Below are 24800 nucleotides of genomic sequence, written 5' to 3' on the forward strand. Positions count from 1 at the left end.
CTTCTCTCTCTACTGCTGCAGGGCAACCACTGGAGAAAAGAGGAGGCGTGTTAGATTCCACAGTGGCACCTACACTGACGTAGAGTGTTCTGCTGCCTGTTGTGTATTTTGGCTCTGATAGACTATCTAAGCTTCCATTCCCTTATTATCAAAATACAACAATGATAAGAGTTTCTCTCCCTCAAGGAATCTAATTCACTTCACAGTTACTAAACAGCAAAGAGCCATAGGGAGATTTCTTTTTTCCTTTTTTAAGAAAAGAGCTAAATGAACCACGTGTATTATTTTCTTTACATAGGCTAAGGCTTTGAATAAAATAGGGATGGGCATTTACAAGATATTTTAAATATTTCAAAAAGCCCAGTAACAATTCTATCAATACTAAGACAAAGCTACCTGGTTCTACATTTGGTTTCCAATTTTCATAGCATGCTTATTAAATGCTCTAATGAAAGGTTATATATGTCTAATCAGAAATGGAAAAGTAAATTATTATAGGATAAATGTATTTTGTTTATTAGACAAATGTTTTTAAAAATATGAGTTCCTGGGGCACCTGGGTGACTCAGTTAAGCAGCTGGGTGGCTCAGTTAAGCAGCTTTGGCTCAGGTCCTGATCCTGAGGTCCCAGGATGGAGCCCCACATTGGGCTCCCAGCTCAGTGGTGAGTTTTCTTCTCTGCCTGCCTCTGCCTCCCCCATGCTCTCTCTCTCAAATGAATAAATAAAATCTTAAAAAAAAATGAGGTCCTTATAAGAAAAGGATAATAAAACAAATCCTTGGTGATGAAAATGATGGGAACCAGGAGCTTATACTAATTATTTGGTAAGTAGTCATCTTTCCATACTGCTGCTGCCTAAGTGGGTATTTATTATTTGTGATTTATACCCTACCATTTTCTGAAAACATTTAACTTGTCTCATGCTGGTTAAATATTCTTTCCATATTTTGGTTACTTTCTTACTTAATGAGATGGTAGAATCCTGAAGGAAAAGGAAGACCAGTCTTAGATGTCTCTCTGAACTTCATTCTGTTTTTCTAACAGACATTTTCTGGCAAAGTAGGTGGTTTCACCTTGTCCTACTCATTGACCAAAGTGTGGTTGGAGGAATTTTCGGGTCAGATCCATTTGTGGCCCTATTTCAGCAAATGCATACTGACAGCCTACTGTGTGTCAATCCATGTACCTAATGTCAAGTGTAATTAGGTGAAGGGAATGCATATTAAAAGAGTAGGCAGACTGTTCAAGGTGAAGAAATAATTTATGCAAAAGGCATGAGGCAGGAAAGAGCTGGGCTGGTCTAGGGAAATGAAAGGACAGTAGGTTTAAGTTCTGTGCATGCAGGAGAGCATAGAATGAGATGAGCTTGGAGGGGCTAGTAAAAGTCAAAACATGCCTGGCTTTGTAGGTCATAGTAAGAAACTCTTAATTTACTCTCTGACTGTCCTGGGTGAAGAGCCTAGGACTGGGGCAAGGGTAGTAAGAAGTGTGTCAGAGAAATCAGTTTGGAGACCTGGTTTGGCTTAGACCAAAGTTGTAGAAGGGATATGAAGAGAAGTACATTGAGATTTATTGTGAAGGTAGGAACCATAGGATTTATAGATGGATCAGATGTGGGAGAGGAGGGAAAGGGAGAAGTTTCTGGCTTGGGCAATTATATGAAATGAAACACCATTGCCTTGGAAGACTCTTAAGTTGGAAGACTGGGAAAGAACAGGTTGAGCTGGGAGGTCTTGAAAGGTCTTGAAGGGGAATCAAGAGTTTGGTTGGGGGTGTGTTATGTTTGAAATGCCTGAGAGATGTTGAAAGAGATGTCAAGTTAGTAGCTATATTTACAAGTCTGGAGCCTATTAGATATATGGTTGATCAGCATATACTGGTGGTTTTTAAAGATATAGTAGAGGAACTCCATATTTTAGAGATTGAAGAGGAAAATGTAAGGAGACAGAAACAGGGAAAGGGAGTAGAAAGGAAATCATAATGTGTAATATACCAGAGGTCAAGAGAGGAGAATGGTCAGCTGAGAAGTTTGCAGCTTGATGCTACTGAGAAGTGAGTAGGAGGAGAGTAAAGTGTCTATTAGACTGGATGCCACCAGGGTTACTAGAGGCCTTGAGTAGACAGTTTCAGGAATGTGAAGGATACTGAAGACAGACTGAAGAGCAGGTGAAATGGAACAAATGAGTTTGAGACAGTACAAGCAAATAACTCGGGGAGTTTAGGAAACTGTATAAAAAGGAAATTCAAGAATGACAGATTTGGGGGGGTGCAGATGGGGCTGAGATGAGCTAAATTTTTTGGTATGGTGGGCTGCAGGTGGCTGCAGAGCATCCAAGTGAAAGGGTCTTGCAGAAAGCAGGATTATGACTGGAGAGAGAGTTTTGAAACCATCTATGTGTAAAGCTGGGACAAGAATCTCTGGCCCAGATGCCTTTTTAACGAACCCTATCCATGTTTAAGGTCCGACAGAAAAAATTCAGCATGTGATCCCTCTTCCAGACATTCATCTTGGACTACTCAGCTCAGCTAGTAATTACTCTAAACTCTCTCCAGAATCTATAAGCTACCTTAGTCCTTTACTTGGCCCTTTAGGGTTTTTCTGTAAATGAAATTTCTAGAGGTAGCATTTCTGGGTTGTGTTGTATGTCTTGAACCAAGATGTCGGAGGACAGCTGCCCCCTGTTAGGGACTATGGGGGGTTGTAGAAAAATTAATGAGATATGCTCCCTCTCTCTGTTCCTGTTCTGAGTGGCATGTTCCTTCTGCTGGTTTCTGCAGCCTTTGCTAAATAAATCAGGAATTTAGACTCTTCTGGGTTCACCTAGTGTGATATCTGGGCCGTTCTTCCAATAATGGAAAAAAGAGAAGAGCTACGAAAATTAGAGGAGGAGGAGGGATTTTGGATGTGGAACCCATTACAAATGACTGCCAAGAAGTTTCTTCAGCACTTTGATGAAGACATTTAAGATTCCTCATTGGAATGCTTTCTTATGAGAGTAGCACATAGATATATTTCATAGGCTTCTTTCCCTTTTTTCAAAATGACTTTAACATACACCTACTCTAAGTTATCATCTTATATGAACTGATTCATTTCTCAATAATAATTACAGAAGCCACTATGTGGGCTCACTACTCCAACAAGAACATAAAGCATATTGTGTATCAGCTTAAGTATGTGGAGAAACAGTGAACTTTTTCTTGTTCTAGTGACATCCATTGACTCACACATGGTTTCTCTGTGTCCTGACACTGTAAGTTCAGTGAAAAGGAGACAGGAACACAACATGAACACAATATAAGAGATGATTTGTAGTTCACCAAAAAAGGAATATCTTGTTACATTAGCTTTCTAGAGCTGCCATAACAGAGTGTCATAAACGGGTAGCTTAAAACAACAGAAATGTATTGTCTTCTAGTTCTGAAGTCCAGGAACCCAAAATCAAGGTGTCACTATGGCCTTGCTTCCTCTGTAACTTGTAAGGGATTCCTTCTTTGCCTCTTTCTAGCTCCTGGTGGTTGGCCAGAAACCTTTGGCATTCCTTGGTTTACAGCTGTGTAACACCAATCACTGCTTTCCTTCTTAGATGGCATTCTCTGTGTCTGCAATGGCCTTTTTTTTTTTTTTTTTAAGGACACCAATTATATTGGATTAGGGGCCTACTCCACTCTAGCATGACTTTATCTTAACTAATTACATCTATTTCCAAATTTTTGTGACACTATGTCCAAATAAGTTTATATCCTAAGGTGCTAAAGATTAGGACTGCAACATATCTTTTTCTGAAGAGACATTAAGTCAACACTTAACACTCACAACTTTTCTCAAGAGAGTGGTAGGGAAGGAAAGGAGGGAGAGAGGAAAAGTGGTAATCACAAATAATGGTTAGGCAGCTACTTGTCCCCATTCCTGTTTCCAGACCACTACTTTCTTACCTTTTTATAACTAAAAAGAGGGACCCCCTGCTATTTGGCTAAACTACCCTCTCTTCCTTTTTTCTGGTAGGTGCTGTTATATACTGACAGTTACTTCTCTGCACTAAATATTGGGCAGTGGTTCTCAAACTTCATTGTATATTCCAGATCACCTGGAAACTTGGTAAAAATATATAGAAGCCCAGGCTCTATCCTACTTCAACAAGCCTGTCTCTGTATCTTTTAATGGCTCTCTAGGTGATTCTAATATACTCTGAAGTTTGAGAACCACTGGCCTTGGGCACATGGCTTGTAGTCTTTCTACCTCAACATTTGCCATCCACAAATGTGGATGTGACTCATCCAACACCAGAACTCTCATTTCTTGATCTCTTCCCCCTCAATGACCTTCTATTCCACTCCATCATAGCTTGCCCCTCCCACAGCTACACTCTGGATCTTGCCAGCATTATCTCACTAATCTGGAGTAATCAGTATTATAGGGAATAAGCTGCAAACCTTGAGGGCAGAATTATAAGGTAAGTTCTCTTTTTGCTTCCAATTGCCCTTTCAACTACCTCTCTTAACGAGTTCTTACTTTGTTTTCTTTGTTATTAGAGCAGAGTACTAGCTTTTCTGGCTTTCAGGTGATAAAAATTCTTCTCAGAACTCTCAGCCATAAGATAGTCTCAGTGCAATCATTAAAATGTTCAATAGAGTTTGAGACACATTCAAAGCTAAGGCTCCTCTCTCCCTTCATCTTATTACTGCTGCTTGCTGGAAAGCCTGTGGAGGGAGAAGGGAATACCTATGGTCGGTTCTTGTTCCTCTTCACCCTACTCCCAGTTCAGCTGCCTCTGTACACTCCAGGACTGGATCAAGAGGAGAAAGGAGAGGTTGTCAAAGTTTCACTTGGTTGTCATAGACACAATCCACCATGGGATGGCAAAATTCCATTGCTTACTCCTTCCTTCGATGGCCATTTTTGTGGGTTTTGAAGAGATGCTTCCTACTTGGAACACCCCAGTAAGCTCCCATGATGGAAGCAATGTCTCTTACCTCCTACTGGCTTCCTACAATTTCTTCCTCAGTCCCTGACCATCTAGTTCCCACTCCCTCAAGCTAGTCATGGAATCTGGGATAGCTCTAGACTGGTTCCTGTCATAGGCCTGTATCTGGGCCGGGGGAAATACTCACACACCCTTGCCTAGCTGCTGGTAGATATATAATCTGCTCCCAATACAGCCTTACATGCTTCCCACCTCATTCCCCTCACATACACCTAATTTGGTCAGAGCTTCTCTTACCAGCCCTCACACTCTTCAAACTCAAGGAGGCACATTTGAAGGTCTTCAAATGTTTTCCTTAAAGTATCTTTCTCATGTCATTTGAGAGAGGAGCACAATTCTCTTCACCTAGGAAAAAGAAAAAGAAAAAGCCCAGGTACTCCAAAAATTCTCCAAAGAACACTTGTCTTTCGATTTTTCAATTCCAATGTTTGCACACACTCCAGGAGGGTGATGGAGAAGGGTCACAAGACTAATTTGACCATCTCTTTGCAGGTCTCACATAGGTGATATAATGCCTCATTATAGCACCTTTTGTTTTCTTCTGTCTTTAGGTCCTCAACCAAAACTAAAACAGAAAGAACTCCAATTAAACATCCTGTTTACACAGAACACTGCTCCCTAATTTAGAAAATGGCTAGTTTGCTTGTTAAACAATTCTCACTAGGATCATTACTTGACCTCAAGGGGAACCTTCTCTGATTCATGGTCCCCTTTACTTTCTCTAATCACTAGCCTTCTCCTGCTTCCCTCACTGCCAGGTTAGATTTCATAGTCCATACTTTTAGTACTTCTTTTGCCAATACCATAATTTCCTTTGTCTCTTTACCATTTCAAAACATCAGCCTTGAAGAACTTCAGTCTTGGATGAACTCAACAGCTCATATCCTCCATGCCTGCATCCAGGCAACTGTACACCATAACTGAGAAACATAAAAGGACACGTTGATATGACTATAATCTTCAGGTCACTAGCTCTGGCCTCTCAACTCAACACTGCCAACAATTCTATTATATTTCTTTGGCCAATTGGCTTTCTTGCTCTCAGGAAGGGTCACTTCATGTGTTTCCCACTGTTCTCAACTTTTAATCCCCTACTCTAGTTCTCACTCTCAGAAAATATCTCACGTTTTATTTCCTGGAGAATACAGAAGTCATTATCTTGTAACACCTTCTCCCTAGCAAACTTACTACCCAACCCACACCTGTACCCATCCTATTCTCTTCCCCTGCTATTAAAATAGAGATGCTCTTTAGTCTAAGAACAATTATTCTGTTCCTTTGGACCTTATTTCCTTCCACCTTTTTTGGAACTATACACCATTAATTATCCCTTCTTACAACTTCAATATCCCTCTTCTGGATTCTTATCAATATCTAAACATATTAAAAGTCTACCCCATCTTAACAAACCTGTAACAGCTTATACTGAAAAGTAACTATATACCACTATTGTTCTAAATATTTCATATATGCAAATTATTTAATCATGTTGTCCTATGAAATAGGTAGCATTTTTAATCTCCATTTGAATCCACACAGATTCAGAAAGATTACATAATTTGCCCAAGGTCACACAGCTGATGGATAAAGTGGGATTCAAACATAGGCAGTTTGGTTCCATAGCTTTTTCTACTCACTGGATACCCTGCTGGTCTGTTTTTATTGTCTGTTGTTTCTCCAGGTTTTTATTGCATTGTCTTATCTCCTCAGGAACTATTTCCTTCCCCCCTCCAACTTTTATTATGGTAATTTAAAAATTTACAGAAAAGCTGCAAGAATAGTATAATGGGTACCTCTATATCCTTTATGGAGATCCACACACATATCTAAGTATACAAACACATACACAGGTAGTTACATATGGCATGATTCATATTTCTGTTACCATAGTATACTCACTATAATTTTAGTATATGTGCTGCCGAAGCAAGCACAGCTCACTATAATTGCATAAAGTACAGCTTCACTGCTGGAGCTTCAATCTTCAAATCACCTTATAATTAACAGATGCCCATCATGATCGTTGACAGTGTCAAATCACAATACTTCTTTCAAAATTTGTCAGTGATTGGTCACTGCACATCTGTTATTCAGTTCAAGCACAGACAACAAAGCATGCAATTGTGTTGTTTCTTTTTCTCCCAGTGATAAATTCACATGACACTTTTTTTTAAAAAGATTTATTTATTATTTCATAGAGAGAGAAAGAGAGAATGCAAGCAGGGTGGGAGAGAGAGGGAGAGAATCTCGAGCAGACTCCCTGCTGAGAGCAGAACCCCATGGGGGGACTCGATTTCATGACCACAAGATCATGGCCTGAGCCGAAATCAAGAGTCAGACACTTAACAGATTGAGTCTCACATGACACTTTATGAAATAATATTTGAAAGAGTAATTGGCCAGAAAAAATGAAAGTGCAGGAAAGAAAAGTGATAATACTGAAAGTGAAATTTGAATCAAGCACAAATGGAGTTATAGAAGAGATCACTGGGAATACTGACACTGCTACTATTAGAAACACTCTAGATATACAGCCAGAGGAACTTACTGAATGCAGAGTTATCGAGATTAAGGAAGAAAGTGATTTTGATGAAAAGCTTAAAAATGTCTTGGAGGAAGTGACATTGGCAAAAACTTCACACTAAAAGAACTTTGAAGATTTCACAAATTTTAAATGCAAATGATAAAATGATTCAAGCTGATCCAAACTAGGATTATGACAATTTGCAAAGGTACAGAGAAGATGCGTGATCCAGAGTTTTATAATCAGAAAAACTGTTCAAACTATCCTAAGTTTTTCACAAAGAAATATAATACTTCAATTCTCAACATTTCTAATGCTTTAAATTCTAGTGTATCAAATAAAAATTAGTTTTACTAGTTTTTAAATTTTCCTACATTTATAACTGAATGTCATAATGTTTTGACAAAAATATTTATACAGGTCATGGAACAATGGTAATTTTTCCCACTGGTTATGAAAATAATTTTTCACAACTTCATTTTACACGGTCATTTGAATGCTGCACTACTAGAAAAGTGAAGATTGCATATAATTATAAGTATTTTTTCTTCCTGAACCATATGAAAGGACTCTAATATGATGCTTCACCCTTTAAATAGATCAACATGTATCTTTTTCCCAAGAACAGGGACATTCTTCTACACAATCACATTACCTCTTATTCTCAAAAAATTAAACATTGATACCATAATATATTTAATAGTCAGTGCATATTAAAATTCCCCAATTATCTTATTGATATCCTTTATAGGATTTTCTTAATATCCAGTATCTATATAAAGATCAGACACAGCCTTTAATTTCCTTTAATCTAGAACAGTTCTGCTTTTTTTTTTTCTTGTCCTCTCATGACATTGATACTTTTTAAAGAGTTCTGTAAAATGTCCCACTATTTCTATTTGTCTGATTATTCTCTCAGGCTTAGATTAAAAATTGATGTTCTAGAACTTGTTCTTTCACCTGCCCTGCTCCTACTCCTCAGACAGGGACAAGGTAGTTAGGTATTGTGAAATTTCTGTAATGCTCTTCTCTCCATCTTATTCTTTTTTCTATCTCCTTAACCAACCAAAAAGTAACCAACAAATCCTCTTCTTTGCAAAAAACAAAACCAAATAACTTCACAACCAAATTCCTCAACCTTCCCATACTTGCTTAGGAATGACCAAAATTCGTCATCCATTTCTTCATTTGTTTGTTTCAAGGAGAGTCCCTCTTTTTATCTCTTGGTTACTCAAATGCCCATGTGATCTCAACTGCAATCAAAATCTATTATCAAGACTGAAAATTCTTAAACTAAAATTGAAATGATTACCATCAGTTTAAAGGGACACATCTCCCAGAGGACGATTTTGCCTTTTAGCAAAGTTTTGTGAAGAGGGCCTATCCAGTTCCCAAGGCATAACAGACACTGACATTTTGTTGAAGTGAATATATAGCACAGTGGGCAAAATGTCCAAAGATTTCCAAATCAAACTGTCTTAATTAAAGCACTTATTTCAGACTTATAACTGTTTCTATTGATAATAGTTTATACAAGAGAGTCTTGGATGACCAGGTAGGCATTTGAAAAAAATCTTTGAAATGCTCTTGCTTTAATCTTGGCCAATAAAATAACTCTCATAATATAATTATCACAGATGGCTTATCTCACCAACTAGTCTGTAAACTTGAACTCAAGGAAGGCATTATTACACATCTTAAGGTCTTGTTCTCCACAACTCCTAAAACATGCCTTATCTGCAAGTAGAATTCAGTAGAAGCTTGCTAAACTCAAAAATATTTATACGTATATATATTTTATAGGAATACTACATGGCTGATGATTTATTATTTTAAGCGTGATCATTTGGTTAAGTTGGTGTGTGTCAGATTTCTCTATTGTCAAATCACCTCTTTCCTTTTGTTACTAATAATGTATAAGGAGATACTCAGAGACTGTGAATATCCTATTTTCTAATCATTGACCCAGTGGTGTCAATATCCATTAATAATTATTTCCTTATCAATTACTATTTTGGTGGTTACAAATTGATTTGTTTAATAGATTTTATTTGTTTATTTGACAGGGAGAGACACAGAGAAAGAGGGACGACAAGCAGGGGGAGGGGGAGAGGGAGAAGCAGGCTTCCCACTGAGCAGGGAGCCTAATGCAGGGCTTGATCCCAGGACTCTGGGTTCATGACCTGAGCTGAAGGCAGACACTTAATGACTAAGCCAGGTGCCCCCAGAAAATGATTTTTTAAAGATTTATTTATTGTAAAGAAAAAGAGTACATGGATGAAGGGGCAGAGGGAGAGAGGACCTCAAGCAGTCTCCCCACTGAGCACAGAGCCTGATGCAAGGCTCCATCTCAGGACCCTGAGATCATGACTGGAGTGGAAATCAACAGTCTGATGCTTAACTGACTGAGCAATCCTGGTGCCCCACAAAGTGATGTTTTAACGTTATCAATCTATCTACATTTATTAATTGGCATGCCTCTGTAAAGATGAGTTTTCCCTCCGCTTGTTGTACCCTTGCCCTTTGCGTATTTTATCAACTCACAGATTCTTTTTCATTCAATATGTTATAATGAATTGCATTCCTTATTTTTATCATTCAAATTGCCCTATTTGGTCCCTCAGAAGAACCTTTAATCTGGCCTCTGTGTCCTTTGACATTTTCCATTGGTTTGTGAATGCTTATCTGGTTATTTTTAATTGAGTGTCAGATATTGCATTTAGATAACTGTAAAAATAGTTTGAGGCCTAGAATTATATTATCTGTCTCCAAGGAGGATTTATATTTGCTTCTGGAAAGAGGTTAAGGCCACTAGCAATTCTAGATCACCTTAATCCAGTTGGAGGACACGAGAGGATTCGAAGCTAGGAGGGCTAGCCTATTACTGGTTTACCATTATTTCCAGTGTATCCTTTGGATCCCACCTTATAGCCTATCGTCACTCCCCTCTGACCTTCCTCAAACTTCAAATTTATATCCCTCCCTCTGTTAGTCTGTCGAAAGTTCTGCTTAGCTTCTCAACCACCTCTTTGGGAAAAGTGCCACTAAACGTTCTGCTCACCTCCATGGATTTGTTAACTTCATTCTTCATTTTAGCTCCTAGAATGATTTTAAAAATACTTTGTTAAAAAAAGAAAAACAAAAACAAAAGACAAACAAAAATATTTTGTTCAACTTTTGTGGGTTTTCTCAGTAAGAATGTAAGCCTGAATTACCAAATCAATTACTGGAAGTGAAAGTTCCCGTTACCACAGAGTTGACTTTTAAAAATAAAAATTTTGTCATGTCATTTTTCTAATTAAAACATTTCAGTGACTGCCTGTTTTTGGTTTAGACTCACAATCCCAAGTTCAAGAGTCACATGCTCCCCCAACTGAGCCAGTCAGGTGTCCTCTGCCTACTTTTCTTCAGAATCGTTTATTAGGCCTGAAGGTCTATATCCTCAAATCATCTCCAGCCACTCTTACTCTTGCTTTCTACTTTCCAGACCCACTAGCTCTCTTCTGCATACCACACTTTCACAATTCTGGTTTTGCACACACGGTTCCCATCCCCTGACCATTGTTAACTGTTCCCACCCATCTCTCTCTGATCAAGTTAATGCTTAATCATCAGAGCTCAGCCAAATGTTTCTTCACTAAAGAAGCCCTTCCTGGCTCCCCCAGCCTGGATTCATCTTTGTCCTGGAACCCTGCTCTTCTTCATCAGAGCATTTACTGAAGTTTGTAATTATATGTTGATTTGAGTAAAATTTATTTTCTTCCATATGCTAAATGCAGGCGTGGATCCTGTTCATTTTGCTAACCAGTGCATGCCCAGCAACTACGCATAGCGAGTGTTCAATAAAATAGTGGATTGAATAAAAATGATCATCAATCAACAAGTCCTTTTCTCAGCCATTTATCTATGCAATTAGCCCATTTATTTCCACCACCAGGACTATGATTCAGGTTTTGATGATGCAGCTGACATTTCCTGGTTTTTAACTTTGAAGTCCGATTTTTTAAAAAGTTTCAGTTTCCATTTTTCTTATGATCTCATTGCTTTCATGTCAAAAGAGCATTATTTTTAATCAAAGAAACATTATTTTTTGGTGACTTCCAAAACTTTAAAACCAAGAGATTACCTTGGTTTCAGTGTAAACATACTTAGCATTGAGAACAAGTCCTTCAGATTCTTGATTCTCAATTTAGCTAACTCATCAGAAAGTAAAAAATAAGAATTTCAGGCAGGTGATGAAATAAAAATGACATATCACATAATATTGTAAATATTTTCTTTTGCTTAATATAGATTTTCCTGGTAAATACCATCAGTTTTGCATTTGAAGATTAAAAAAAGTTGCTTCTTTGGAGTCTATAGGCAAGAAGTCAATAAATAATGGGAACTGTAATTGATAATATGAGATTTTGTTTCAAAACCAAATTTATGCTTACATTACTAGAAACTTATAAGAGCCTTCACTGATTTTTTATTTTCATATTTTACTATGCTTGACTTGGAGTTGGCTATGTTTTTCTCCCTCTAAACCCATAGAACATACAAATGTCAACTGTTTCATTTCTTTAGCCTCGGAGTAATTTCTTATTCAGTCAACTTTCTTGAATGGAATCTTCACTAACAAAGTTAGGTAAAGGAAACTGTAAGTTAGCTTAGGTTAAAGGAATTACAGTTTACCTCTGCTGAAGAAATGAGTAGACACACCAACATTGGACAACACCTTACTTCCAAGCTTTGTGAAAATAAAATTCCCTCTTCTGCAAATGCAGAATACAGTCCAATACTTTTTTTTATTTTATTTTATTTATTATTTGACAGAGCAAGACACAGCAAGATAGGTAACACAAGCAGGGGGAGTGGGAGAGGGAGAAGCAGGCTTCCTGCTGAGCAGAGAGCCCAATGCGAGGCTTGATCCCAAGACTCTACTAGGATCATGACTTGAGTTGAAGGCAGACCCAAGTCTGAGCCACCCAGGCGCCTCAGTCCAGTACTCTTTAAAAAAATATACTTTCAAGATTCCTAACTAACTTTCATGTCAATTGAAGGAATCAATGTGTTTGCTCTTAGCTTTAGAAGTGGGGATATCCTTAGATAAAGCAGCAAGCAGTGCTAGCTTCTCCCCTACCTTTAATCTTCATTATCCAACCATCTACTAACCATCTCCACTTAGATATCTATTACATCTCAATCTTAACATGTCCAAAATTACAGTTTCCCCTTGCTCCCAAAAGCCTGCTTCCCACAATCTGCACCATCTTAAAGATTGACAACTACATTCTTTTAATTGCTCAAGCTACAAAGTGACAGGTCATTCCTAGCTCTTCAGTTTCCCCTGTACCCCAAATCCAATTCAGCAGCAAATCCTCTCAGCTCTACCTTCAACATGTGTCCAGAATTTAATCACATCACCGCCATGGTTACCACACTTGTTCATTCCCTAGACTATTAACTGATCTTGCTTTTGCTCTTGCCATCCTACAAGTTCTGCTACACATAGCAGCCAGAATTAATCTTTTAAAATGTAAATTATATAGATTTTTATGTCACGGTTGAGTCCACAGTCCCTACCATGGGCCTAAAAGGTATGTAATCTGGCTGCTTCTTTGACCTCTTCAGCAGAACTCTTTTGTTCATTCCACTCCAATCAAACTGGCTTTTCTGATTTTCCTCTAATATGCCAAATTTACCTCTACCTCAGAGCATTTGCATAGGCTGTTCTGTTTACCTGGAATGTTCTTTCTCTAAATATCCTCATGGCTAGCTGCTATATCTTCTTCAGGCTTCTGCTTAAATATTTCCATTTAGGAAATGCCTTTCCTGCATGGCACATCATTTTAAAAATTCCCCTCATTCCCTTATTCACAGCTTAACACCTTAGCCAGAGTGACTATATATCTCAGTTTATCCAGGGCAGTCCTTTTTTCATCTGCATTGTCTTGACATAATTACAGATGATTATTCTCAAAGTGTTCTTATTTGATAAATTATGTGGTTGTATACCCTTAGCATGTCTTATTTGTACAGCTTTCATCATCACCTGATACCACTTCTATCTCTTCCCATTAGAATGTTGATAAGAGTTGACCATTTTCTTCTCTGCTATATCCCTAGCCCTTGGAAATGCCTAGAACACATACTCAAATATGTGATAAATGAATGAATGAACAAATGAATGAATGAGTTGGGGTCATTAACTACCTGATTATCTTAAGTGTTCTCCTGGGAAGTAGGGAGGAAGAGATAAATAAGACATAGCTCCTATTCAATGTATAAGCTCCACCTAAGAGATTCTGTTTGAGTGGTCTTGTGTAGAGACTAGAAATATTTATTTTTAAAGTGGCTCAAGTAATTTTCAGGTATAGGTCAACCTGAAAACCTATGGCTCAGGAGTTATCTGCATAGTGGAGGAGTCAAATGAAAGGCAGGAATGCATCAAAACCATCCCTCTTCAGTGAATGGCAAGGGTAATCCAGTACCCAAATCACCACTTAAAGTTTGGACATCAATATGAAAACTTATACTATGTACATGATACTTCACAGTGTGGCTGGCCAGGACTACTGATGAGTTAAATTCCTAAATTCCATTGTTGTTACCGAGGAAAGTCTTGAGTATTGGCTTTGCAGAGCCTGAATGGCAAAAAGAGAAACTATTATGAGCAAGAATGTCTCATGATAATATAAATGAGGACAGGGAAGTTTCCCCACAGAGAACTGATTCTGGGACCTGATGAAATGAGCACTTGGACACAATTTATTTGCAAGGAACAGCTTTGGAACCAAACCAATTAGGGTACATACCCTAATTATATCCTTAAGATAAACTCACACCAGTATAAATGCTGTTAACTCAGATGAATCTCTGAACATAATTTTCATCATCTTTATTTAATTGGGAATTCACTTTTTCAAAAAGTAAATGGCTTTTTCCCCTTATTAAATGTAGATATGGGGCGCCTTGGTGGGTTAAAGCCTCTACCTTCAGCTCAGATCATGGTTCCAGGGTCCTGGGATCAAGCCCTGCATCAGGCTTTCTGCTCAGCGTGGGGCCTGCTTCCTCCTCTCTCTCTCTCTGCCTGCCTCTCTCCCTACTTGTGATCTCTGTCTGTCAAATAAATAAATAAATAATTCTTTAAAAATAAATGTAGATATACTCCAAATAGAAACAGCTGTGTTTCTTAACATGCTAAAGAATAATAACTCTAGATACTTCAAGAAATCTGCTGCTGGTAATTCTCTCCTCTGACAATATGCAGTTAGGCTTAACTCCTCATTATATATTCTTAGCACTTTGCCTGTATACCTCTATTTTAGCAGTATCACCATAGTGTTTGTTTATTTTTCTATTTGGCCACACCCTGGAAGTCTCCTTCCCTCCCTGTCTCCCAGCCCATCTCAAGTGTTTTAAAAGACTATGAGCTCACAGACACATGAAAAAGTACTCAACATTACTCGGCATCAGGGAAATACAAATCAAAACCACAGTGAAATACCACCTCACACAAGTCAAAAAGGATTAAATTAACCAGTCAGGAAACCACAGGTGTTGGCAAGGATGTGGAGAAAGGGGAACCCTTCTACACTGTTGGTGGGAATGCAAGCTGGTGCAGCCACTCTGGAAAACAGCATGGAGGTTCCTCAAAAAGTTGAAAATAGAGCTACCTTATGACCCAGCAATTGCACTACTGGGTATTTACCCTAAAGATACAAACGTAGTGGTCTGAAGGGCCACGTGCACCCGAATGTTTATAGCAGCAATGTCCACAATAGCCAAACTATGGAAAGAGCCCAGATGTCCATCAACAGATGAATGAATAAAGAAGATGTGGTGTATGTGTGTGTGTATACATAAATAAATAAATAAATACATATACATATACACACATGTATATACATACACACACATACATACATACATGCACACAATGGAATACTATGTAGGCATAAAAAAAACAACACGAAATCTTGCCATTTGCAACAATGCAGATAGAACTAGAGGGTATTATGCTAAGCGAAACAAGTGAATCAGAGAAACAAATTACTATATGATCTCTCTGATATGAGGAATTTGAGAGGCAGGGCGGGGGGGTTGTGAGGGGAAAGGAGGGAAAAATGAAACAAAATGGGACTGGGGAGGGAGACAAACTGTTAAGAGACTCTTAATCTCAGGAAACAAACTGAGAGTTGCCTGAGGAGGGGGATAGGGATACAGTGGCTGGGTGATGGTCACTGGGGAGGGTATGTGCTATCGTGAGTGCTGTGAATTATGTAAGACTGATGATTCACAGACTTGTACCCCTGAAAAAATTAATACATTATATGTTAGTTTTTTAAAAAAGACTGTGAACTCTTAAAGCTTACCTAGGGAATATCTTCAAAGTGAAGAATCCCTTGCTCTCTGAGATTCAGATTCAGAAAGCCTAGGATGGGGCTGGAGAATCTGCAGCAGACTTTCACAGGCCATCTGGATGGTCAGTTCACAGACTCTACTATAAGAAACAGACAGAAAGTAAGAACTATCTAAGTCATCATTGCATAACTAGTACCCGGCACACATACACCCAATAAATGTATTCTAAATCAACTGAATGAATGATCCAGAAAACATCTGCGGACTTCTCTGAGAAAATCATTTTGTATAGACCCAAAACCAGTTAAATCAAACAGCACTTTGTGTGCTATAGGAATTACTCAACAGGCCCAAAAGGGGAATTGAAGCGCATACTTGATTGTCATGCATCCTGTGACAGGAACAGTCCAGCAGATGATTAGGGAGTTGACAAATGCAAATCTTAGATAAACAGAATAGTTTATGATCTGGCATAAACATTTTAGAACTTATGCTATTCATATTTCATCTATTTAATTTTCTGCTAGGCCAGATATCCTCATCTTTCCCAGACAGAGGTGCCTTACTGCTTTATCAGAGGTGGAGAAAGATGAGTTTCAAGAAAGAGGACATTACAAAGAAGAAATATTTTTAAAACCTGAAATTGGTCCTTAAAGTGAATATTCTATCATTTTATGAAAATATGAATCTTAAGTGCACATTTATCAAAGCATGTTCATGTCTGAGTCTGAATCGGCCTATCTCTGAGCTTTGAATTAATTCACCTTTAATTTGTGCTGATTAAATTTCTTACCTTCAGTTGCTCTGACATATTTTCTAGCAGCATTTTCCAATCTTTTCCCATCAACATCATATTCAAAACCCACTTTAGGTAGATAAATTCCAGCCAAAATCTTTTCTTGTTCTAGAATCCTAAGAGTGCAGCACTCCCTCCAAGGGAAATAGGAAATCTTTCTTAAGTAAGTTCCAGGGGTTAACCTATTAATAAAAACATCAACACAAAATTTTCAATAATAGATTTTATGTTTAAAAACAGTAGTAATTCAGTTGCCTAGATAATAAGTTTCACTTTTCTTTCACTTTGACTATAATAGATACATGCAGTTATGAACTTCCTTTGAGTCAAAGAATTAAGTTGTCTTTATATAAACGTAGTTAGAAAACATTATAGCCTGGACTTAACACTCACAGAGAAGGAATTGCTAGTCTACCATTTTTGCACGTTAGCTGCATTCTCCATGTAATTTCACTATAGCATTGCTAAGAACTAAGGTGTCTGTTTTCAAATCTCGGTCTTTCATTGTGCTGAGTCACATTAGTCACTGTTTCCTTCTTGATGTGGCAACCAGAAATGATTATCCTTCTATCAGAAGGATGTTGGGAAATTAACTAATTAACTATTACTAATAGTTGTGAAAATAGAAAATAACATATTGATACTTATACTTCATAGCATGTATTATGCTAATGAAAATGGGAAGTCTGGGGTCACTTGAAATTTCAAGGGAGTAGCTTTGGCTTTTATATGAAAAAACTGTTCATTGAAAGTACTCTACCAAACTGATCAGCCATGCCAAGGCAAATGCAACAGAAAAGGAAAAGAAATTACCGATAAAAGGAATAAATGGAAAGGAAATTAAAATATTTTAATGCTATAAATATATTTAAAAAGAATTAAATGGCTTAGGGCCATATATAAAAAGTATACACCTACATATGGCATTTATTTATTTACTTATGTATTCTTAAATTTTTGTTTTTAATTTGACACAGAGAGATCACAAGTAAGGAGAGAGGCAGGCAGAGAGAGAGGGGGGAAGCAGGCTCTTTGCTGAGCAAAGAGCCTGATATGGGGCTTGATCCCAGGACCCTGAGATCATGACCTGAGCTGAAGGCAGAGGCTTAACCCTCTGAGCCACCCAGGTGCCCCAGCATTTATGTTGCCAGGTATAAGTTTGTGCCTTTTGTAGTTTTAAAGAGTATTCAAAGAGGAGCCACTTATTCATGTACGTTTTCTTACAATATTTAATTCAGGAACTTGAATGTGATATATACTCAGTAAATACTTTTTAAAAATTAATTAATTTATTTATTTTTAAGATTTTATTTATTTCACAGAAAGAGACACAGCAAGAGAGGGAACATAAGCATGGGGAGTGGGAAAGGGAGAAGCAAGCTTTCTGCTAAGCGGGGAGCCCTCTGCAGGGTTCAATCCCAGGACTCTAGGATTATGACCTGAGCCAAAGGCAGATGCTTAAGGACTGAGCCACCCAGGAGCCCCTAAATTTTTTTAAAGTGAATTGACAAGTTCTATGACAAAGAACCAGTGAGGTAAAACATCATAGTTACTTGGAATATTTGATGACTATTCGTTTAAAAGATTGTGCTAACATGGAAAGCTGCTTATAATATAGGGTTTAAAATATGAATATACAATAATCTTATAACAATAAGGGGAAAAAAAACCTTTTGAATAAAATAAGACCAAACACAACTGTAGCTAAGTGTTAAAATGGGACTTTAGAAGGTTCAACTATGGGTAATTTTATTTCTGAGTAGCATGTATATATATTTTTTATTAACATATAATGTACTATTTGCCCCAGGGGTAGAGATCTGTGAATCATCAGGTTTACACAATTCACAGCACTCACCATATCACATACCCTCCCCAATGTCCATAACCTAGCCACTCTATCCCTAACCCCCTCACCCCCCAGCAACCCTCTGGGGTTTTGTGAGATTAAGAGTCTCTTATGGTTTGTCTCCCTCCTGATCCCATCTTATTTCATTTTTTCATTCCTTACCCTCCACAATCCCCCCACCCTGCCACTCAAATTCCTCATATCAGAGAGATCATATGAAAATGGTCTTTCTCTGATTGATTTATTTCACTCAGCATAATACTCTCTAGTTCCATCGATGTAGTTGCAAATGGCAAGATTTCATTTCTTTTGATGGCTGCAAAAGATTCTTTTGTCTTATGTCTTATGTCTCTTATGTCTTCTCTGTACTTCTTTTTTCTTTAATGGACCTATATTTCTTAATCATAGCATTTGGTATACCTGTGAAATTGGCAGGAAATGTTATAGGACTTGATGCATTACTTTGACAGCTCATATTTCTGATATATGGTTATGTTGCTATCTAACTGGTGGAGTTTGCATGCAAGAAAACCAGTTAGAAGATAACTATTATAGTTTATGTATTAGTTTATTAGCTAAGAACATGTCTAGCTACACATAACAGAAAACAGAAAAACTAAATTGGGGTTACAATGAGTTCCAGGGTAGACAGTCTAGGACTACCATAGCAGCTTCAAGATGTCATGAATGACACAGACTCCTATCTTTCTGCTCCAGAATCCCTAGCTTGTGGATCCCATCTTTATATTTCCCACATTATGTTCACTTTTGTTTTTGTCATGAGGCTCCATCTCCACCCCATGGTAGTATTCTAGGAGGAAGAAGAAGAAACGGAAGGTGTGTCTATGTATGTTAAGGAAAATAAATGCTTTTCTAGAAATCTTCATCATATGTCCAGAACTATATGCTATGGCTACTCATAAGTGTATGGGATCTTGGAAAATGAGTTTTTTTGGTTAGGCACATTGCTAGCCCTCTGCCCGCCCACTCCCAAAGTATCAGGCTCTTTCTGAGAAGAAAGGGGAATAAGTAGTATCAGCTGCCCCTTCTCATACAAGGAATACATTCATCTCTTCCCTAAGAGGAACAATCTCAGAGTCTCGCATCCAGTTACGATAATGAGCTCAGAGGCCAGGATCTAGAAGTTCCAATGATATGGAGTACTCCCAACAACTGTGTGGCTCTTCATGCTCTGGCAACCAACTTTTAAAGAAAAGTTTTTTGCCTCAATACCCCTAAAATAATGGTAGATAGGCAAAGTACAGGATATTGGTAAAAGTCCCATTCAGGAAAGGGGAAAATGAGAAACACATAGTGGTCACTGGTCCATAAAACATCTCCAATCCTGTTGGATAATTAGAAATCTATGCCCTTGGTCAGTTAATCTGTCAGTTCCTGATTCTGTTCTATAGGAGGACCTTCCAATTCCATTTTTCCAGGGGTCACATTTGAAGTGGACCTTGTAGAAAATACCTTCTCTGGAGTAGTAAAACATTAACAGTCTGAGCAGCCTAGATCCAAGAGTCGTGAGTCCAGAAAGTGCCATTTTTCTCTTTGGGCAATTGACATTATGAAAGTCATAGTGGAAAAACTAAGAACTAGCTAGAGTTTTCAACTGCCTCAAGAGACATGGGTAGGGAATGGAAGGTGAAAAATTTGTGTTCAGGGCCTAAGGAAGAAAGACTTTAAACTGGAATTCCAAAGGGCTATACTCTGGAAGTAATTTTAACTAGTAACTTTTAACTATTAATCCATGGAATAAGGTGGTCTACCCTTAATCCAAGTGACCCCCAATGAACCACACCTTCTTATATTTGTATTCATGGTCTCCTGTGGGTCCCTCCCATGTAGATGCTGATCTTGTCATATGCCTTGTTCTGGTGACAGACACATTAACAAGCATGATGCAAGCAAAAGCTTGCATATTGAGGCTTGTCCTCTTGGACTGCTTTCTCTTGGAACCCTGAGATGATCATGCTGTGAGGAAGCCCAAATGAATCCTGAAGACAAGGCTTACAGAGAAAAACTAAGGAATCCAGCTAATAGCCAGAACAGAGGCCCAAGACATATAGCCCTAGATGAGCCAGGCCCAGCTATTTGAACCACCCCAGTTGAGACCCTAGGCATCACCAAGCAGAACTGAGCCACATACACTATGCACTCTCTGAATTCCTAAGCCAGAGAATCCAGAATCATGGGCAAATAAGAACTGTTATTCTAAATCACTAAGTTTTGGGGTGGTTTGTACACAGCAATAAATAACTGAACTGCTATGAAAATAAAAATAATGTATAACTTACTGGTGGGAGAGAATAGAATTAAAAATATTTAATCCAAAAGAAGGCATGAAATCTAAGGACCATGGAACAGATTGAGACAAAGACCAAATAGTAAAAATGGTAGATTTAAACTTAGACTTGCTTCTAGGTAACTCTGTGTAGGGGTAGGCACAGACCAAGATACTGTCTTAATACAGCTGTTAAGCCTGAAAATTCTATCTTACCTATTAGTGTCTGAATTCTGTCCATATCATTACTATCTTAGTTGAATGGCCATGACTTGATGCAATTTGAAATAAGCCGCTGGGGAGGTACTACCCTTAATCTATTTTTTGCTGGTGTTTCACCCAATCTGGTTTTGAAGAGTTTAAGAAAGTTCAAAACCATTATCTCTACTACTACTGCTGCTGCTGCTTAGCTACTATTTTTACAGGCTTTCATGTTTTGTAAGGGAATAGTTGGCTTTTTCAACCCAGAAACTCTCCGAATTATGGAATTCAGTCGGTTTAGATTTCAGGCCTCCGGCAGAGCATCTCTTCGCAAGCAGTGTTCCCTTCTCCTTTTCTGCCAGCTACTGGGGGATATAGCCATAATTAACTTTTTTTTTTTAAAGATTTTATTTATTTATTTGACAGAGAGAGATCACAAGTAAGCAGAGAGGCAAGCAGAGAGAGAGAGAGGGAAGCAGGCTCCCGGCTGAGCAGAGAGCCCGATGCGGGACTCGATCCGAGGACCCTGAGATCATGACCTGAGCAGAAGGCAGCGGCTTAACCCACTGAGCCACCCAGGCACCCAGCCATAATTAACTTAGAGCAAAAGGGTCTTTCTTCTCCGATATATAGTGATTATATGAATCTAACGTAGTGCCTCTACTTCCATCACTGAAATTCAATATAGGAAGGGCATTTTATAGTCCAGAAACTATAGCAAAGACTTTTATAGACCAAGACATTTTATAGTCCAGAAACTATAGCAAATTCACATGCAGTGTATATTTTAAACACGAATACATGGTGTTCTGCAAGTTCCATGAAAAGAGGCATGGCGTCCGGGTTGATCAGGGCTGTAGCCTAAACCTAGCTGCATGCCTGGCACGGAACAGACACTCGACAAACATTTGTTGAATGAATAAATTAGTCATGACGGTACTTAAAAGCTTTCTAGAACAGATTCGCGCTTCTACTGTCAAAGCCCCAAAGCCGAGTTTCCTTTCTGTCAGGCTACGTTCCCCCCTGAAACAGGCGCGCTAGCGACCGCGGCAGACGGGCTGCCGACTCCGGTGCACGGCTGGGCCACCCGTCAGGCTTGGGGCGGGCGACCCCGTCTGGCCACAGCGGCTGTAGCAGCCGTTTGCCTCCTGTCGGGGTCCCGCGGCGTCAAGGGCAAGAGGCGTTTTGTGAGGAGGCAAATAAAGCCAACCGCACAGAAACGGCTCGTTCTGTCTCACATCCTCTCTCGGGTGCCCGGGTTTCCTCGGAACCCAGTGACCCTCCGTGTGTCTGCGGGCAGGTAGAGCCTGCCCCACGCGGCCCACCCTTCCCCTCCTCACAGCCGCGCGCTCCCCAACGCGCGCAGACCTGGACTCGCCGGTACCCAGCCGGCGCGCGGAAGGACACGCCCCCTCGCGGGAACACGCGGCCATCGCACGCACACTTCGCGCGCCTCCCTGCAAGCGAGCGCGCACGCGCACGTGGGGCGGGCCTCCTGCGCGGCACCCACTGAGCGCCCGGCCCTCTCACCCCACCCCTCTTCCCCCGCTGCTCAGGCTCCGCCTCCGCGACGGGACAGCCGAGAGGAGGCGACCGGAAGCCACTTTAAAGCAGAGCTCCCGGTGACAGGCGAGAGAGCTGGTTCGGCAGTGCGGTCGCGGCTTTCTGCACTCCCGGCGGCGGAATGGCCCGTGCGCTGCTCGTCGCGTCTCCGGCCTGCGACCCTTAGACGCCCAAGCCCGCTCTCCGCGCCAATCCTCCCGCGCGGACGCTACCAGCGAGCCGGCGGTGCGGCGGCGACTCGGCTCCTGCGGTCGCTTCCCTCAGGCTGCTCGATCAGGTGAAGGGCTCCGGGTGGGCTCTGAGGGGCGGGCGAGAGACCCTAGCTGGGATGGCGGGCGCGGACGGTGGCGCCGGCCTCGCAGCCTTTCGGGGGATCTAGGGTGATTGATATTTAGACTGTGCGTTTTCTTCCTGCCGAATTCATTCGGATCCAGTCAGTATCGGGATGGGATTGGCTTACACTTACTAATCACTTACGGCCTCGGGCAGGTGTATAAATCGGAGGGAGACACTGAAGGGTTTAGTCGCGGTCGCCGGCGTCTCCGGGTTCCCACTTGGTCTGGGTGGGCGCGGGGGGCGCGTCTATGCGGCCTCCCCCGCCGGGCGGACCCCGAGCGCTCTGAGGCGGAGGAGCAGTTCGCAGATCGAGGGGCCGGGCACGGCAGCTGAGGGGAGCCTTCCGGCAGACCCGCATTCCGGCTGCAGCCCAGAAGTTTGCAGGCTGTTTTCAGATCAACTTTGAAGGCGCAGAAGTGTTCGCCTGTTTCCTCGCCGCCACCCCGAGAGCCGCCGACCGCGTTTCCCCTTGCACCTCTCGGCTCCTTTCTGCGAGCCTCCGAGACTGGCAGGACGATTCTGTCGGGAAGGTCGGTTGAGGAGGCGAGGAAGAAATTAACTGTGGAAGGCGCCGTGAGGGTCTTCTGGGATGGAGGGAAGCCTGGGCGGGGCGGGGGGCGCGCGTTGGGACCAGGCTGCAGCGAGGGTTCTGGGGCGCCCCGGTGCCTGCCGAGGGGCATTGAGGGGGTGGGATGCTCCGGAACGCCGGGAATTGGCCGAGCCGGGCGGCGCCTCAGCTGCGGTGCGCTGAGCGGAGTTGGCCCGGCCCGGGGGGCGGAGCTGCGAAAACCGCCGCGGCCGGCAGGAGGCGTCTGTCGGACCCGGGCTCCGCGTCCCGGAGTCGCGTCGCGGCTGGTCGACGAGGAGTCCTGAGTTTGCAGATGGTGATGTCCGCGCTCGGTGCCAGGGGCCGGGAGTCCCGGAGGACTGGGGACATCACGAGGCGAGGGGTGGAGCGGTAGGTCGCCTGCAGCGGGGGACCGGAGGAAGTGTCCTTCCAGTCTATTTTTCTGTTATGCAAACTAATTGAGGAACTAGGTTCTAGTGACTTCCCCACTCTAGCCACTCCTCAGTTCTCTTTCTTTCAGAGCCTGGCGGAGGGCAATAACAAGAAAAGTTATAGTGTGTGTGTATGTGTGTGTGTATATACACCTCCAGTGTCTCTTTTCCCTTGATTGGAGGTGAGAGGAATGGCGTGTGTGTGTGTGTGTGTGTGTGTGTGTGTGACCGCGCGCGTGCGCGCATAGACACGCGAGGGAAGACACAAGCGGATTTAGTGTGGTGGAGAGGGAATACCACAATCTGTGCCAATTGTGCCTTGAGGCAAGATCACCAAGTGATGAATAATAACGCCTGGCTTGGCTGCTTTCCAGTTGATTTATGTCTTATGTCAAGTCCCTCCTTGTGAAGCTTTCCCTAACAATGCCAGCTCACACTGAACTCTTTCTGCCTTTTTCTTTTGTACTTACCGTGTGCACTAACACCTGGTTATATACAGTTGAGCATTGAAGAACAGGGATTTGAACGTTCCAGGGTCGCCTATATGCGGAATTTGTACAGTACTATGAACATGTTTTCTCTTTCCTGCAATATTCTCAATAACATTTTCTTTTCTTTAGCTTACTTTGTTGTAAGAATACAGTATATAATACATATAACACAGAACGTGTTAATCAACTGTTAATTCTGGTCGGCAGTAGGCTGTTAGTAGTTAAGTTTTTCGAGAGGCAAAAGGTTAAAAGCGGATTTTTCCAGGGGTGAGTTCCCTGAACCGTCCCCACTCCGGCCTAGTTCAAGGGTTAACTGTACTGTGTTTTTGTTTATTTCTGAGTTTGTTCATTATGAATGTTCTATACATAGATTCATGAATCTCTCCAATGAGATCTTTAATACTTGTTATTCTGGGTAGT

The 24800-nt window shown here is 40.7% G+C and overlaps 1 protein-coding gene and 1 long non-coding RNA gene across 3 annotated transcripts in view; one reads left to right on the plus strand and one right to left on the minus strand.

Annotated features, from left to right (window-relative positions):
• LOC309841920 overlaps positions 1-16903 on the minus strand; it is a 59339-nt gene extending 42436 nt beyond the window's left edge. Inside the window, exons 1-3 of the long non-coding RNA XR_014299404.1 lie at positions 16652-16903; positions 15870-15997; positions 5223-5330 (exon numbers count right to left, since the gene is read on the minus strand). This is a non-coding gene — a long non-coding RNA (uncharacterized lncRNA). The remainder of the gene's footprint in view (positions 1-5222; positions 5331-15869; positions 15998-16651) is intronic.
• A 5638-nt stretch (positions 16904-22541) lies between these two features.
• Positions 22542-24800, plus strand: part of TIPARP (TCDD inducible poly(ADP-ribose) polymerase) — a 31469-nt gene continuing 29210 nt past the window's right edge. Inside the window, exon 1 of one of the 2 annotated variants that reach the window (XM_082685554.1) lies at positions 22542-22831. The gene's annotated coding sequence lies outside the window, so the exon portion shown is untranslated. Of the gene's footprint in view, positions 22832-23713; positions 23849-24800 lie in introns of those variants that run through there. The other variant, XM_082685555.1, reaches the window with a different exon arrangement.

Source organism: Mustela nivalis, assembly GCF_964662115.1.
Source record: "Mustela nivalis genome assembly, chromosome: 1".
NCBI classification, from domain to species: domain Eukaryota; kingdom Metazoa; phylum Chordata; class Mammalia; order Carnivora; family Mustelidae; genus Mustela; species Mustela nivalis.